Genomic DNA, 14202 nt, shown 5'->3' with positions numbered 1-14202 from the left:
AAGAAGAAGCAACTGATTAATACTAACAGAATCTGGAGGAGGGGGTTATGAAACTCATGGAATTTGAACTGAGTCTTGAAAGACAGACTGAATTTCAATAGGAAGGGGGGAAAAGAGGGCATTTCATGCTAACAGAAAGGCAGGAACAAATGTACAAAAGAAAAATGAATATTTTGGAAAGGAGATGTTTTAACGTCTGTTGAACGGTTCAGGGGAGTGGGAGTGCTTAACAAGGGGCGTTGATCAGAAAGCAAGTCAATTTTCGACCCCATTCCTGGCTTCCCACTTCGTAGTTTCTCTTGGTTCTTATATATAAAGGATAGGCCATAGTTCTATTCCATTATAGAAGGACCTCCATAACTGCTCGCTAAATTAATCTATGCACACTTCCTGACTCACTGTAATCAACTATTTGGCAATTTCTTCCACTAAAGAAATCAAATTGGCACTATTTGGTAATTTCTTCCACTAAAGAAATCAAATTGGCCGGGCGTGGTGGCTCTCGCCTGTAATCCCAGCACTTTGGGAGGCCAAGGTGGGCGGATCACGAGGTCAGAAGATCGAGACCATCCTGGCTAACATGGTGAAACCCCGTCTTTACTAAAAATACAAAAAATTAGCCGGGTGTGGTGGCGGGCGCCTGTGGTCCCAGCTACTCCGTAGACTGAGGCAGGAGAATGGCATGAACCCGGGATGTAGAACTTGCCCTGAGTCAGATCGCGCCACTGCACTCCAGCCTGGACAACAGAGCAAGACTCCGTCTCAAAAAAAGAAAAAAGAAAAAAAAATCAAATTATTTTCCTGTAAGTATATAGGAAGAGCATTCCTCAAATAATATTATGCAAAAAAGGATAATGCTTACCTTTTTGTTATTGTAGATTCTAAATATAAGCCTTTTAACAAGCCGACTTAACATCCCAGTCTAGCCTATTCTTGTTTCTCTTTGCATGTGTTTTACTTATTCATCCACCTGAAATATTTCCAATTCATAGAATTCAAGAAAACTGGGTTAATAAAACATATGTGTTAAGAGTCTATTTATTTTATCTCTAAATTAATTTTTTTATTACTATCTCAGTCCAGCACTAAAATCTATAAAGAAGGAATTGACTATTATGTGGAAGTAACTTTAGAAACAAGGTTCATTGATTACATGACCTCTAAATTCCTTCTCTAAAAATTCTACCATATATGTTCTCAAATTATTTTCTCTCTAGAGGAAAATAATTTGTTATATACTTTGATTCTTCATAAATTGCTTTAATATGTTTGCTAGATTATTAGACAGTTTGTAGTTGCAACTTACATGGAGATTAAGTTCTACAATCAGCACAGCAGGTGAAAATCCCACATTATGAATTGCCAAATGCTAATTTAAAATATTTGCTACCAAAGATACAGAGAAACAAATAGAAACTCATGAATTATAGAATAAAAATGCACTGAGTTGAAAATTACTAATTCAAAGTGCCACTTGATGAAACTTTATTATATATTTAATTGCAGGAAGCTGCACTGATGATAGTATATAAATAGAAAGTATACTAACAAATTTTATTCTTTGTGTCAAAAATTATGGAGATTGTGCTAATTTATTATCCAGTTTCCCTTACTTCTAAACTCATTCTACACTCTGCAATGTTGGGGCTCAAAACATGGCAAACAATCATTCCCAGTTTGGGAACCGAATTTCTGCCAGTAGGCAGCATAATTGAGTAATAGTGGGAGATGGGAGGATTCCAGGATTAATCTCATTCCTGGAAATGGGATTTTCTCATGCTCTTCCCACAGAGTCTGGAGGGCCTCAGAACCTCACCTTGGGTCTTCCTAATGGCTTCTAGAACAGATCTAATCTCACTAGTGTCTTGCAAATTCGGTGTTTAGTGAGGGTCTGCTTCCTGGTTCATACACAGCTTCTCAGCATAACCTCACATGGAGGAAAGAGGGAGGGAGCTCTCTAGGACCTCTTTATCATAAAGTCACAATTACACTCTCCCATAATAGAGTAATAGTGGGAGATGGGAGTTTCTTCCCGCCTTACTCCTTTCCCCTGCAGCTGTGCTGGCAGTGATACCTGGTCAAACCTGCAACTTCTTTCTGCATTCACTAAACCAGCCACACAGGCCCTTTGTCTTCACTGTTTCTTCTTTGTCCCAGGCTCTTCCTGTGCCTATGATTCTAGGTCACCAGTATTCCCTTTCTGCTCTTCCAGCTCATCAATATCTGTGTAATGGTATCCCAAAGCAAATCTACTCTATTTTAAATAACTAATATGGTTTCCATTTTCCCATTAGGACCCTGACTTACACTATAGACTATTTCCAAATGAATGCTAGTCTGATGCTTTGACATCTTCTATAATAACCACAAAATAAGGATGAAGAGAAGATTCAGAAAAAGCCAAAGATGGTGTCCCACCCTTTGGAACCAAAAAAAAAAAAAAAAAAATAGTACAGACACAAATATGTACTGAATCCAGTGAAGAAAAATGTATTCTCTGAAGTTATCCAAGGCAAAACAAAATTCTCTAGACATCAATCACTCAGAAAAGAGGAAGTGAAAGAAGAGCAATTTTAAAAGAGAACTTTCCACTAAAAATCTAGGCCAGAAACGCAGGGGCGGGGTTGGCAAGGAGGTGAAGAACAATTTTATCTTCTTCACTTTGAGAGCTTCAACATTATTTTATGCTTTTCAGCTTCAAAAATTGCCTTGTTCATGAAAGTTTCATAGGTAATTTAGGTATTTTCTGCAAAAAAAATACAGAATATATAATGAGTTTCTGAGTTCAGAAGTTTTCTCCATTAGCAACCAATTTCTGATTCCTCTCAAAAAGGCAACTCACACATTTTGGTCCCTTTCAGCTACTCACATTCTCATTCAAGCGAGTAACTAAATGAAAACTGAGCACCATCATTTTAATGTACGCATGGGGATAAAGACCATGTTATTTTAAAAGTTAAATATTTTAGTTCCAGAAACCATCATGGCACTTAGAAATCTTTTAGAATAAAGGAAATAAATATCTCTACTTGGCCACCCATTAAGGTATACTTGGGCCACAATTTTATGGCAACTCCCAGCATAAGCCATTGACAAGTGAATTATGACACAGTTGTCCTCAAGATTCCAATAATCACAGTCACATTGAAACCTCACTGAGTTCTGCTGACACAAGTAACAGATAACCAATTAAAAGTAGCCAAGGACCAACAGGATCTCGGAAACAGGGAGACACGTATATCCTACAGATGTTAGAAACCAGCTGAACTTTCCTACTCATCTGTACGTGTGCAGACAGACCAATTGGTTCATTATATTGATATATTTAGAGGCAGATTATCCCAGGAAAACAGTTTGGCCCCTGCTCATTCTGGTCTTTGTTTTCAAATACAATAATATCACTTCATATTTTTAGAAGAATGTACAAATCTTTTTCACGTCTCTTACCTAACTTGATCCACACAGAAGCAATACTCTGAGTTGACACGCAAATACATGCATACATACTCATGCAGGTGGAGCATCAGGCACGATCACACAGATGTTCAACAGGGAGTCAGTACTAAGCAATCAGAATCCTCAGAAAGCTAGGAAATGTGGTCATCAATATTCTCAAACAAAAATGGTATACTCAGGGCTTAAGTTCTAGTATTTCAAGGGAAAAATAAGTTTTACTACAGATGTCAGAGGATAAATAATTTCAGCCAGACCCAAGCAAGATTTTTGTCCTATATTCACAAGAAAGTAAAACCAAGTTACTAAGTTACCTACACTCCTTTGGAGCTAAAGTCTTTCTCGCAAAGTAGAAAGTCCAAACAATGAGAATTATGATTTGACATGACCTGAAACTATCATTAGATTACCCATATATAACAGATGTTGATGACATTCTATAAACTAAAAAGCAATATAAACTAAAGCAGAATTACAGGAGAAAAGCATTTTCAAGATCTCAGCATAGTTTAGGCCAGTGATTTTCAAAATATGGTTCCTGTACCAGCAGCATCAGTTTGTTTAGGCTGCCATAACAAAATACCTAAACAAAGTGGCCTGTAAACAACAGAAATTTATTTCATTCAGTTCTCCAGGATGAGAAGTTCAAAATTAAGGAGCTGGCAAATTCGGTGTCTAGTGAGGGTCTGCTTCCTGGTTCATAGACAGCTTCTCAGCATAACTTCACATGGAGGAAAGAGGGAGGGAACTCTCTAGGACCTCTTTATCATAAAGTCACAATCACATTCATGAGAGATTCACCCTTATAATCTAGTCATCTCCCAGAAACCATCACATTGTGGGTTAGGACTTAAACGGATTTTGGAAAAACACAAATATTTCATCTATAATGTTCAGCATCAATTGGAAACTTGTTAGTAAAGCAAAGTTCAGAGACCTATTGAGTCATTAATTTTGAGGAGGAACCCAGAAATTGGTATTTTACAAATGCCTCTAGGTAATTGTGATGAATGCTAAAGATTCAGAACCTCTGGGCTAATGGAAAAAATATCTCAAAGTCAAATTTGCATTAGTAAAGAGACTCAACTATCTGCTGTGTAATATTGGGTAAAGTATTTTATCATACTGTGAATTTCTTCTTCAGCAAAATGAAAATAATATTTCCTCTCCGTATTATTTTAAAATTTTAAATACTCATAACAGCCAGTGTTCTCCTGCTAGAAGCTCAGCCCAGAAGTACCCCAATGAGAGAAGAGAATCAAACAACCATTACACAAGAATGTTACTGCTAAAATAAAACTACATGGACACCTGCTTCACCTTGAGCAAAGTCTGGGCCATAAAAGTTTAAAAACCACAGAGGCTGCCAAAAGACTCCACACAGAGAGGACCATTCTGTAAGAAGACTGAGCATGGTTTATGCATTGAGGTAGAATTCAGGCCTCATCCATTTTGCATTACTCCTTTGGAGAGTGAATGTACAAGATTTCAGGCCACAAATAATTTACCTAAACACCCACGGATCTTCTAAGTGGTAGAGCTGTTCTTTTAAATAGGCCAAAACCTGTGAAAATTTGCCAGAGACAGTCAGCCATGCCCAGTAGCAAAAGTCAGCCAGCAATGGAATTGCAACAGCATTCCAGGCTTAATCTCATTCCTGGAAACGGAATTTTCTCATGCTCTTCCCATAGAGTCTGGAGGGCCTCAGAACCTCACCTTGGGTCTTCCTAAAGGCTTCTAGAACAGATCTAATCTCACTAGTGTCTAGCTTCAGAAATCTAGTTTTCCAGAACCTCATTCACACAATTCCAACTGTTTTTTCTGACCGCAGAGGGTTTGATTTAACGCTTTCTTCCTACCACAGTGGAAGGAAGGTACATAGACACTCTTCTCGGAGACAGCATCTCCAGAATTGATGGTTCCCCCAAAATGTCCAGTGGCTGTCAGAAGGAGCCTCCTTTTCTTTAAGAAAACTCCAGTGTTTTTAATTGTGAGCACTTCCCTTTGCTTTTCCCTTGACTTGAAGCCCCAAACCCTAAGGTGATTCCTGGCATTAAGAGGATTTAGGGGCCAGGCCAGGTGCAGTAGTAGTTCACACCTGTAATCCCAGCATTTTGGGAGGCCAAGGCCGGCAGATTACCTGAGGCTAGGAGTTCGAGACCAGCTTGACCAGCATGGTGAAACCCCAACCCTACTAAAAATACAAAAAAAAAAAAAAAAAAAAAAAAAAAAGCCAGTCTGGTGGTGGGTGTCTGTAATCCCAGCTACTCGGGAGGCTGAGGCAGGAGAATCACTTGTACTGGGAACCGGGGAGGGGGGGGGAGGTTGCAGTGAGCTGAGATCACGCCACTACACTCCAGCCAGTGTAAGAGAGCCAGACTCTGTCTAAAAAAATGAAAAGACTTAGGGCTATGGAATTAGCTATGGTAACCCCAATGTCCCCAGAATCTGTTCAGCTATTTTGCAGTACATCAGGCTATCTCTGAAAAGCTCCAAAGTTAAGAAATTCCCCATCATTTGTGAATTCTGATGGAGCCCAGAATTGTTTCTGTAGCTCATAGTAGGTGTAGGAACACCCAGTGTTTAACCCTAGGTCCTTCTCTGAAGGCCAAGTTGTCCAGAAACCCCATGAGTTTCTTCCTTCATCATATAAGGGTGTGTGCACCCTGGAGGCAGAATCAGCACCTGAGCTACTTCCAGGTCAGTGATGGTGTCCAGGCTGCCCCGTGGAACTGATTGGTTGTGCCCTGATCGCCCCCAGAAATCTTTTACCTTACCTTCTCCTGGGAAAAAATCCCAGGAAGACCATAGTCCTAACTGCCACTGGAAGCATTGGAATCCAAGATAGAGATCCCAAAGATTTCTTTAGCTTTTCTGGAGTAAGTAGGGGCTGTCACATGGCCTCAGCTTAGAACAAAAGCCAGCAGTCATTAGCCAGTATTCCCATGGAGTTTACAGATGACTGTGAAGATCTCAAGGTTGGCACAAGGATTCACAGATCAACTCTGGATGAGGTTAATGCTATCAAGAATTAGCTCCAAACCTGCAATTATAGATTGCAATCTGGCCACATTCAGAGACCCTCAATTCTGAGATCTCTAGAAACTTGTCCTAGTACTTCTCTAGGATAGGGAAAAAAGCCCTATATATATCAACTCTTAGGCCTGAGAAATTAATAATAGTGAAACAGAAGGCTTCTAGGTGAACTTGGCCAGCTTCTTGGGAAATGTTGACTTAATGTGAAAAAACACCATATGTCTGAATATCTGTCTCAGTATCAGGTACCTGATGTCAGAGGTTTTTTACTACAAAATCAAACAAGGACAACAAAGTCATACAGTTACCCCAAAACCCTATTATCCCCACAGTGAGACATCCAAAGAAGAAATGGCTCTGCAAGGCGTACACAGAGGGCTGAATGTTTGTGTCCCTCAAAATTCATATGTTAAAATCCTAGTTCCAACGTGATATATTTATAGGTGGGGCCTTTAAGAATAATCAGGTCATGAGGGTGGAGCCCTCTTAAGTAGGATTAGTGCCCTTACAAAAGGGACCCTCTCACCTTCTTTCTGCCATGGGAGGCTACAATGAGAAGTCAACAGTCTACAAACGGGAGGAGGGTCCTCACCAGAACTCAACAATGCTGGCACCTTGATTTTGGCCTTCCAGCCTCTGGAACTGTGTGAAATCAATTTCTGTTGTTATAAGCTACCCAGTCCATGGTTATAGCAGCACGAGCTAACTAAGATAACACAGACCATCCCTCATGGGACAAAGGGCCTTCGCTAAGACCCAAATGTCTTCCAAGGACCTGGGAACCTGCGGAGCCATCCTGCAGTCAGTCTCACAAAGGTTACTGTTACCTTTGTATCAGATTTGTTACTTCCTTAACAAAGGTCCGCAAGACCAACTATTTTTTCTTACCTTTACTCAAAAGCAAAATATGTTTGCTATAACAATTCAAAAGGAAATATAGTTGTTTATAAAGTAAAACTAGGTTTCTCCCTTCTCCACTTTCTCTGGGGAAATCTTATATGTATTTTTTATACTCTCTTCTATGATATACATATTATATCTAATATATATATAGATAGATACAATATGTATCTATATATAGAGGATATTATGTTTTTAACATAAATTATGTCATAAACACACACACATATTGAAGTTTTTCCAGGTTCATTTGTTTTACTTTGTCTTTTTAAATCAATGCGTCAGTAGCCATTTTCCACCTTATCTTTCTCCACCATCACTCTTAGTTAATAACTTTCCTTTCATCCATAAGTTAGGTAATCATGAGGGAACTTTCACAACAACCCTCCTACCAACAACTATGTTCAGATTCTCTGCCTTCTCTCCTGTTCCTATGGCTGCCAGGACACTGCCTTCTCCTGGTTTTCCTCCTTTACAGTGGTCGCTCATTCTCAGTCTTGACTCTGGTTCCGCCTCATATTCCCAAGCTCTGAACTGTAGAGTTCCCCAGGATTCATCTTTAGACCTCTTATTTTCTCAAGAGACAGTCAATCTCTAGTGATCTGATCCAGTTCTGTGGGTTTCAATGCCATATCTACACGGATGCTTCCAAGTCTCCATATGGAACCACTTTCCTAAACTTCCGAGAAATGTGTCTATTTGCCCACATCAAATCTCCACTTGGAAGTCTAACAGGTCTCTCAAACTTACCATGTCTGATCTCCACAGTCCCCTCTCTCCAGTTGTTACTGTTGTTTTCAACATAGTAGCATTACAGTACGTTTTACTATATGGTAATGCAGGAATTCTCCCATTGTTTTTTGTCAATATTTTCTTCAGGTTCTATTGAATAATTGTACAAGTGCTTACACTGGGCTTACAAAGATATAATTTTGAGCAAGTCACCTTCCCCTCTCTAGGACTCATTTGGAAAATCAGGTCAATAGTTTTCAGTTGTCTCACGGCAGTTCAGCTAGGTAGACTCTAGTTTTCACTTTCCTCGGTGTTCTGGAGATTCCTCTTACTTTAATTCCAGCTCTATTGCATTTCATCCAGATTCCCGGGTAGGTAGGGGTGTGTGTGTGTGTGTGTAAAGGTTTATGGTCATGTACTTTGCCATACAGGTAGATGTAGATGTCCCCACACGTCTGAAGTAATTTGTGTCTAAAATAAGAGGGTTCAGCTTATTTTTTGCCCCTTATTGTCTTTGCTAGAGGAGTGACAAGGGTATCACTTGGGAGATTAATAGAAATGCAGAACCCAGGCCCTCCTCCTGGACCTACAGGTGATTTACGTGTCCATTCAACACTGAAGCAGGCAGTGTTCCCTTATACTCCTGCAGCTTTGGCATTATAGGAGAAACCAATGATTAAGTTATCATAATTCTGGTTTTCCTAATTTTTTTTTCGAAGTATCAGACTGAACTAAATTGGAAACATTCTCCAAGCTTTAAGAATTCCCTAAAGAATTTGAAAGAGGGTGAGGAAAAAAGCAGTAACAAGGTATTCTTGCAATTGTCCTGGCCTGTGATAAATACGGAGGTCTTTTTCTCGCTTCACTTGTATGTGACGACGATTCTTTCCTTGGCCAAACTCTACTTGGGTTCCTATGAGCCATTTTCCAACAAGGCCTGACTTTTGGACTTCTGAGTTCATCTCTGCATGGTCCAGTTTTAGCACAAATCCGGCTAAGTCAGTTTAGTGAAAGTCCTCCACCCTCGATATCTAATCAGATCCCTCATTTCCCTTCCTGGATGTCTTACCACACTGGCTTGCCTTCAGCAAGGATCCTACTAAGTAGACTTAGCCGGAATACCACCTGGATCCTTGATGTTTCCTCTTAGCAGTTTTTCACCGAGCGACCCTCACCGTGCTCCTTGGCTATGGATTCCCACATTTCCTTTTTACATTCGGGGCCAAGCTCCATCTCTCTTCCCAATGCAAGACCCAATCTCAGTGGTCTTTACGCTTATCTTGATAGTCACCCCCCACCCCCCGCCACCAGGGTTTAACAAAGTCTTTCTTACTGTCTTTAATAAGCATTAGAATAATTTTTTCTTTAACACGTGATTATATTTGTTTTCTACCTGTTTGGGGCTTGTTTCTTTTTTGTTGTTTTTCTTTTTTTTCTTTTTTCACTCATTTTTTCTCTATTCCATTAATTCTGAAAATGTCTACTACCCTGCTCAAACATCTTATCTAAGTTTTGCTTTCCCACTTCAACCTGTTCAGGTACACGTTAGCTATTCCATATAAGGTTTTCTTCTAAGACTTTATCTGAAAATAAGTTCTCTGGCTTTAAAAAATAAAACAAGGAAAATTTTTCACCTCTAACATTTTCATATTTTAGTATTAGTTATAAAATAAAAGATAAATTACAAAAGAAAAAATATAAATAGCTGACAAGTATAATTTAATAGATTAATCTTTCTAGTAATCAAGAAAATGTGTCTTAAAACAAGATAGGATTTTTAAGCTATCAAGTTGACATGGATTACGCAGCATACCTGTGTTTCTCGGAGTTTGAGTATACAACATTATTCACACTCTGAAAAAAGAAATACATTTCACAATTATTTTTAAATACAGTCTTTAATCTTTTCATCATATTTCTAGGAGTTTATCATAAGAAAACATTTAAGAATGTAAACAAATATTTAGCTGGAGGGATAGTTATCAAAGTGCTGTCTTTATTAGGGGAGTAAAAAAAATTTGAAATGCCATAAGTATCAAATAAAAGTAAATTAACTTCAGCTGTTTATGGTAAAATTGTAGTGGAACAATGCTTAGAGGGAATGGTATTTACAATATATCAATTTTAAAAGATGTGTTTCAAAATAATATGAATCCTATTTTAGTAAAATAAATATGTATATGTGAGTGTCCATGTACGTCTGCCTGTGTGTGTGTGTGTGTGTGTTGCTTGAGAAAAACATAAATGAGTTATTTTTTGCATTGGAATTACAAAGTTTCTAATTTAGATTCAGTATTTGTGGTTTTTTTAAGTAGGGAAAAAAATAAGAAAAAAAAGTATTGTTAAATTTCAAAAGTACAGAGTCTTTCTCCCAAGACTGATGACAGAAGAGGAAAAGTAAAACCCTAAGAAAGAGTTCAGCTTTCCTTTTTCTATTTTCGGTTCTTCACTGTTTTTAGATGAAAACTCCTAATTAGCAAATCACCTTTTGATAAGCAATGAGTGTCCTGGTGTGGCCAAAATGCAATTATTGAAGCAATTAATTAGTCATTGAACAAACGTATAACTACTTTTGTCCCTTAAATAGAAAGGACATATAGGGTGTTTGTCTCTTCAGGTTTTCTCTGTACCTGACTTTTGTTCTCTTTCGCACTTCATAATACTTTTTCCAGTGGGTTCATGACAAAGGTATATATATTTATCCAAACCACTCAGTCTCTCCATTTCTAGCAGCTACAGTAAAAATTCCAGTGTTAAAGTAGATGACAACTATTCATTAATGGTTGAGGAAAAGCAATATTTTTTTCAATTGTTTTTCTCTGTCAACAACTAAGAAAAACAAAATACTAGGGAAATTATTGAATTGCTGATTAAGCAATGTTAAAATAGACACTAATACTTCGCAAAGTAAGATGCAAATACATTACTTGTAATCTTAATTTCAAAACAAAATGAAATAAAGTTTAACAAATAATTTGCATGAATATTTTCTAATTTTTAAAAAGTCATTTGAATAAATTATGAAAAACAGATAAGCAAAAGAAAATATAAGTTAAAATCATCCATCATCCCACTGCCATAGGACACTATCCTTAACATTTGTATATTTACTGTTGTAGTCTATTTTCTATACTAAAATAGATAGGTGTATATAACATATATAACTTGAATCATAGTAAGCCTGTTGCTTCATAAGATTCATTCCATTAAAAAATAAGTCATGAAGCTATTTTGTGGATTACTATCTTATAACAGAAATGTAATGGCAGCAGGATGATCCACATGACAAGCTGATAAAAATTTATTTTCTTTTCCACTTTTTATTTTGAAATTTTAGATTCAGAATAGTTGCGATAATAGCACAAAGAAATCCTAAAAGTCTTAAATTCCTGAATGTTAACATTTTACTGCATGTGTTCAGCATTCCCATACATACTTTCTCTCTTTCCCTCTCATATGACTCCTTCTCTCCACAGACGTACACATACATGTGTATGTATATATATGTGTGTGTGTGTGTGTATAATACTTTCTAAAGAGAAAGCTGCAAACAGAATTACACTCTAAACACCTGAGTGTAATTTTCTAAAATGAAGGATGTTCTTTTACATAAACATTACAATTAATAAAATTAGTAAAATTACTTAACATTGATGCAATACTTCTTGTGATACACAGATCAAAGTTACAGAATAAATTCAAATTACTCCCATTTTTTCCATAATGCCTTTTATAGAGCAGGAATGTTCTTTTTCTTATCCAGAGCACAAGCAAGGATAACACATTGCATTAGTTAATTGGGTCAGAGCCAAATCATGGTGGACATTAAGATGTAGGTCTATTAAGAAGTTTCTACTTCATCTTATAAGAATAGAAGACATTGGAAGTTTTAAGCTCAGATTATCAAATTTTGTTTTTTTTTTTTAAAAGGCATTTCTGTTGGCATTACAGAAAACGATTTGGAAGAACAAGACTGTTTAATACATTTCTGGAGCAGTACGACACAAGAGGACAAGGCACCGACTATACAGACGGAGAGGAGGGGAAAATAAGAGATGAATCAAAATGACGTGTGCAAAGGCAGCTTCTGCTCCTCCATTCCAAAGTAGGAATTAAATAGTTTAAGTTTGTGATGGCAGACCTTTTCCTACCACTGGTATTCACTTATAAGGAAGAGGACAAAAAAATTTCCTGCCTTCAACTTATGTTTGCAAAGAGTGTTTTAAGATTGAGTTTGTAACCATTGTGTATTTCTCAGTGAAAAGGATAGTCCAGTTTAACAACTGTCCATTTCACATCTAAAATCTGTTTATACCATCACAGCCCCTATTGTACGTCAAATTATGAAAGGTCTTGAGTATCAGTCCCAAAAGGTATTACTTTATCCAACAGCCAGCCTAATGTTAGAGATCATTCTTAGTTTTGCACTTAAATAAATGGATAGTGCTAAACTTCTGTCACTTAACAAGCTAAATTAAAGAATAATTAACAGCCTTATGAGTTAAAATGAAAACTGCACAGTATGTTTTACAATCCTATAAAACCTAATGAAACACATGCAATTAAAAAGTTTCATGTGAGAACTTAGGTTCTTAGGTTCATCATACAATTCAATCTGTACATCTTCTGGGAATTGAGTTAAAAATGCAGATTTTGATTCCATGGGTCTGGGGTGGGGGTCTAAGATTTGTCATTTTAACATCCTGCCAGGGATTGTCCATGATGCTAGTTCCCAGACCACACTCTGAATAACAAGAATGTAGTAATCATTGATTGAGTCTCACTGGATAACACATTTTTACTTGGAGAGGGAGGTGGCACAGCAGGCTGGAAAGAGTACAAGGGTGGGAGTCAAGGATAAGTAATTCAAGAACTATCTCTGCCATGAATAAACTACGTGACATGAGGCAGATCCTATGATCATTTTGGGCCTCAGTTTCCTCAATGTGTATATCTCTAATGGAAGAGTGAATTGGTTTTCTAAGACATAAGGATATGTTTTCAGCAAACATTTAACAAAATTCAAACCTTAATGAGCAGACATGCTATGGCTGGTTTAATTGCAGTAAGTGCATTTATTTAAAAATATTCAATGTTTTCCTGCTGAGAGTGCATCTGAAATAGTTACCATCTGATTATAAAGAAAATGGAAAACTAAATTACCTTCAAGAGAAAATGACCTCTTCTATTCATAAAGTTGAAGGCTAAATGAAAGAACAAAGATTGTAGCCAAAGAACCATAAATCAGGTGATTAAAATATTCCTTCTCATACCCAGAAACATATACCCTACTTTTCTTCCTTAGGCACGGCTTTTAGCTAAATACACTGTTTTCGAATTTGAAATGAGGCAGTTTTTCATTTCATTTAAACATGTGGCTCTGAACTGATGGGAGGCAAAAGATAATTAAGTGTAGTCTATTGCAGAAGCATTCAGATTAGTAGGGGCAGAGTGTTCTCAAGAAATCAATGGGGTCTAATCAGAAGACACCCAAATCCAAAAGTATATACCTTGTACATCGATGTTCATCAGGGATATGGATCTAAAATTCTCTTTTTTTGTTGTGTCTCTGCCAGGCTTTGGTATCAGAATGATGCTGGCCTCATAAAATGAGGTAGGGAGGATTCCCTCTTTTTCTATTGATTGAAATAGTTTCAGAAGGAATGGTACCAGTTGGAAGTCCTGGCCAGGGCAATCAGGCAGGAGAAAGAAATAAAGGTATTCAATTAGGAAAAGAAGAAGTCAAATTGTCCATGTTTGCAGATGACATGATTGTATATTTAGAAAACCCCATCGTCTCAGCCCAAAAGCTCCTTAAGCTGATAAGAAACTTCAGCAAAGTCTCAGAATACAAAATCAATGTGCAAAAATCACAAGCATTCTTATACACCAATAACAGACAAATAGAGACCCAAATCATGAGTGAACTCCCTTTCACAATTGCTTCAAAGAGAATAAAATACCTAGGAATCCAACTTACAAGGGATGTAAAGGACCTCTTCAAGGAGAACTACAAACCACTGCTCAGTGAAATAAAAGAGGACACAAACAAATGGAAGAACATACCATGCTCATGGAGAA

The 14202-nt window shown here is 37.4% G+C and overlaps 1 long non-coding RNA gene across 2 annotated transcripts in view; it reads right to left on the bottom strand.

Annotated features, from left to right (window-relative positions):
• Positions 1–627: 627 nt before the first annotated feature.
• The window catches only part of LOC108530484 (uncharacterized), a 24387-nt gene continuing 10812 nt past the window's right edge, over positions 628–14202 (bottom strand). The window contains exons 2-3 of one of the 2 annotated variants that reach the window (XR_001885844.1): positions 9935–9975; positions 628–970 (exon numbers count right to left, since the gene is read on the bottom strand). This is a non-coding gene — a long non-coding RNA (uncharacterized LOC108530484). Of the gene's footprint in view, positions 971–2474; positions 2747–9934; positions 9976–14202 lie in introns of those variants that run through there. The other variant, XR_001885845.1, reaches the window with a different exon arrangement.

The sequence above is a fragment of the Rhinopithecus bieti genome, unplaced genomic scaffold (genome assembly GCF_001698545.2).
Source record: "Rhinopithecus bieti isolate Rb0 unplaced genomic scaffold, ASM169854v2 scaffold_5626, whole genome shotgun sequence".
In the NCBI taxonomy this organism is placed as follows: domain Eukaryota; kingdom Metazoa; phylum Chordata; class Mammalia; order Primates; family Cercopithecidae; genus Rhinopithecus; species Rhinopithecus bieti.
Note: the sequence above shows the minus strand (reverse complement) of the source record. Positions and strands in the feature narration are given on the sequence as shown.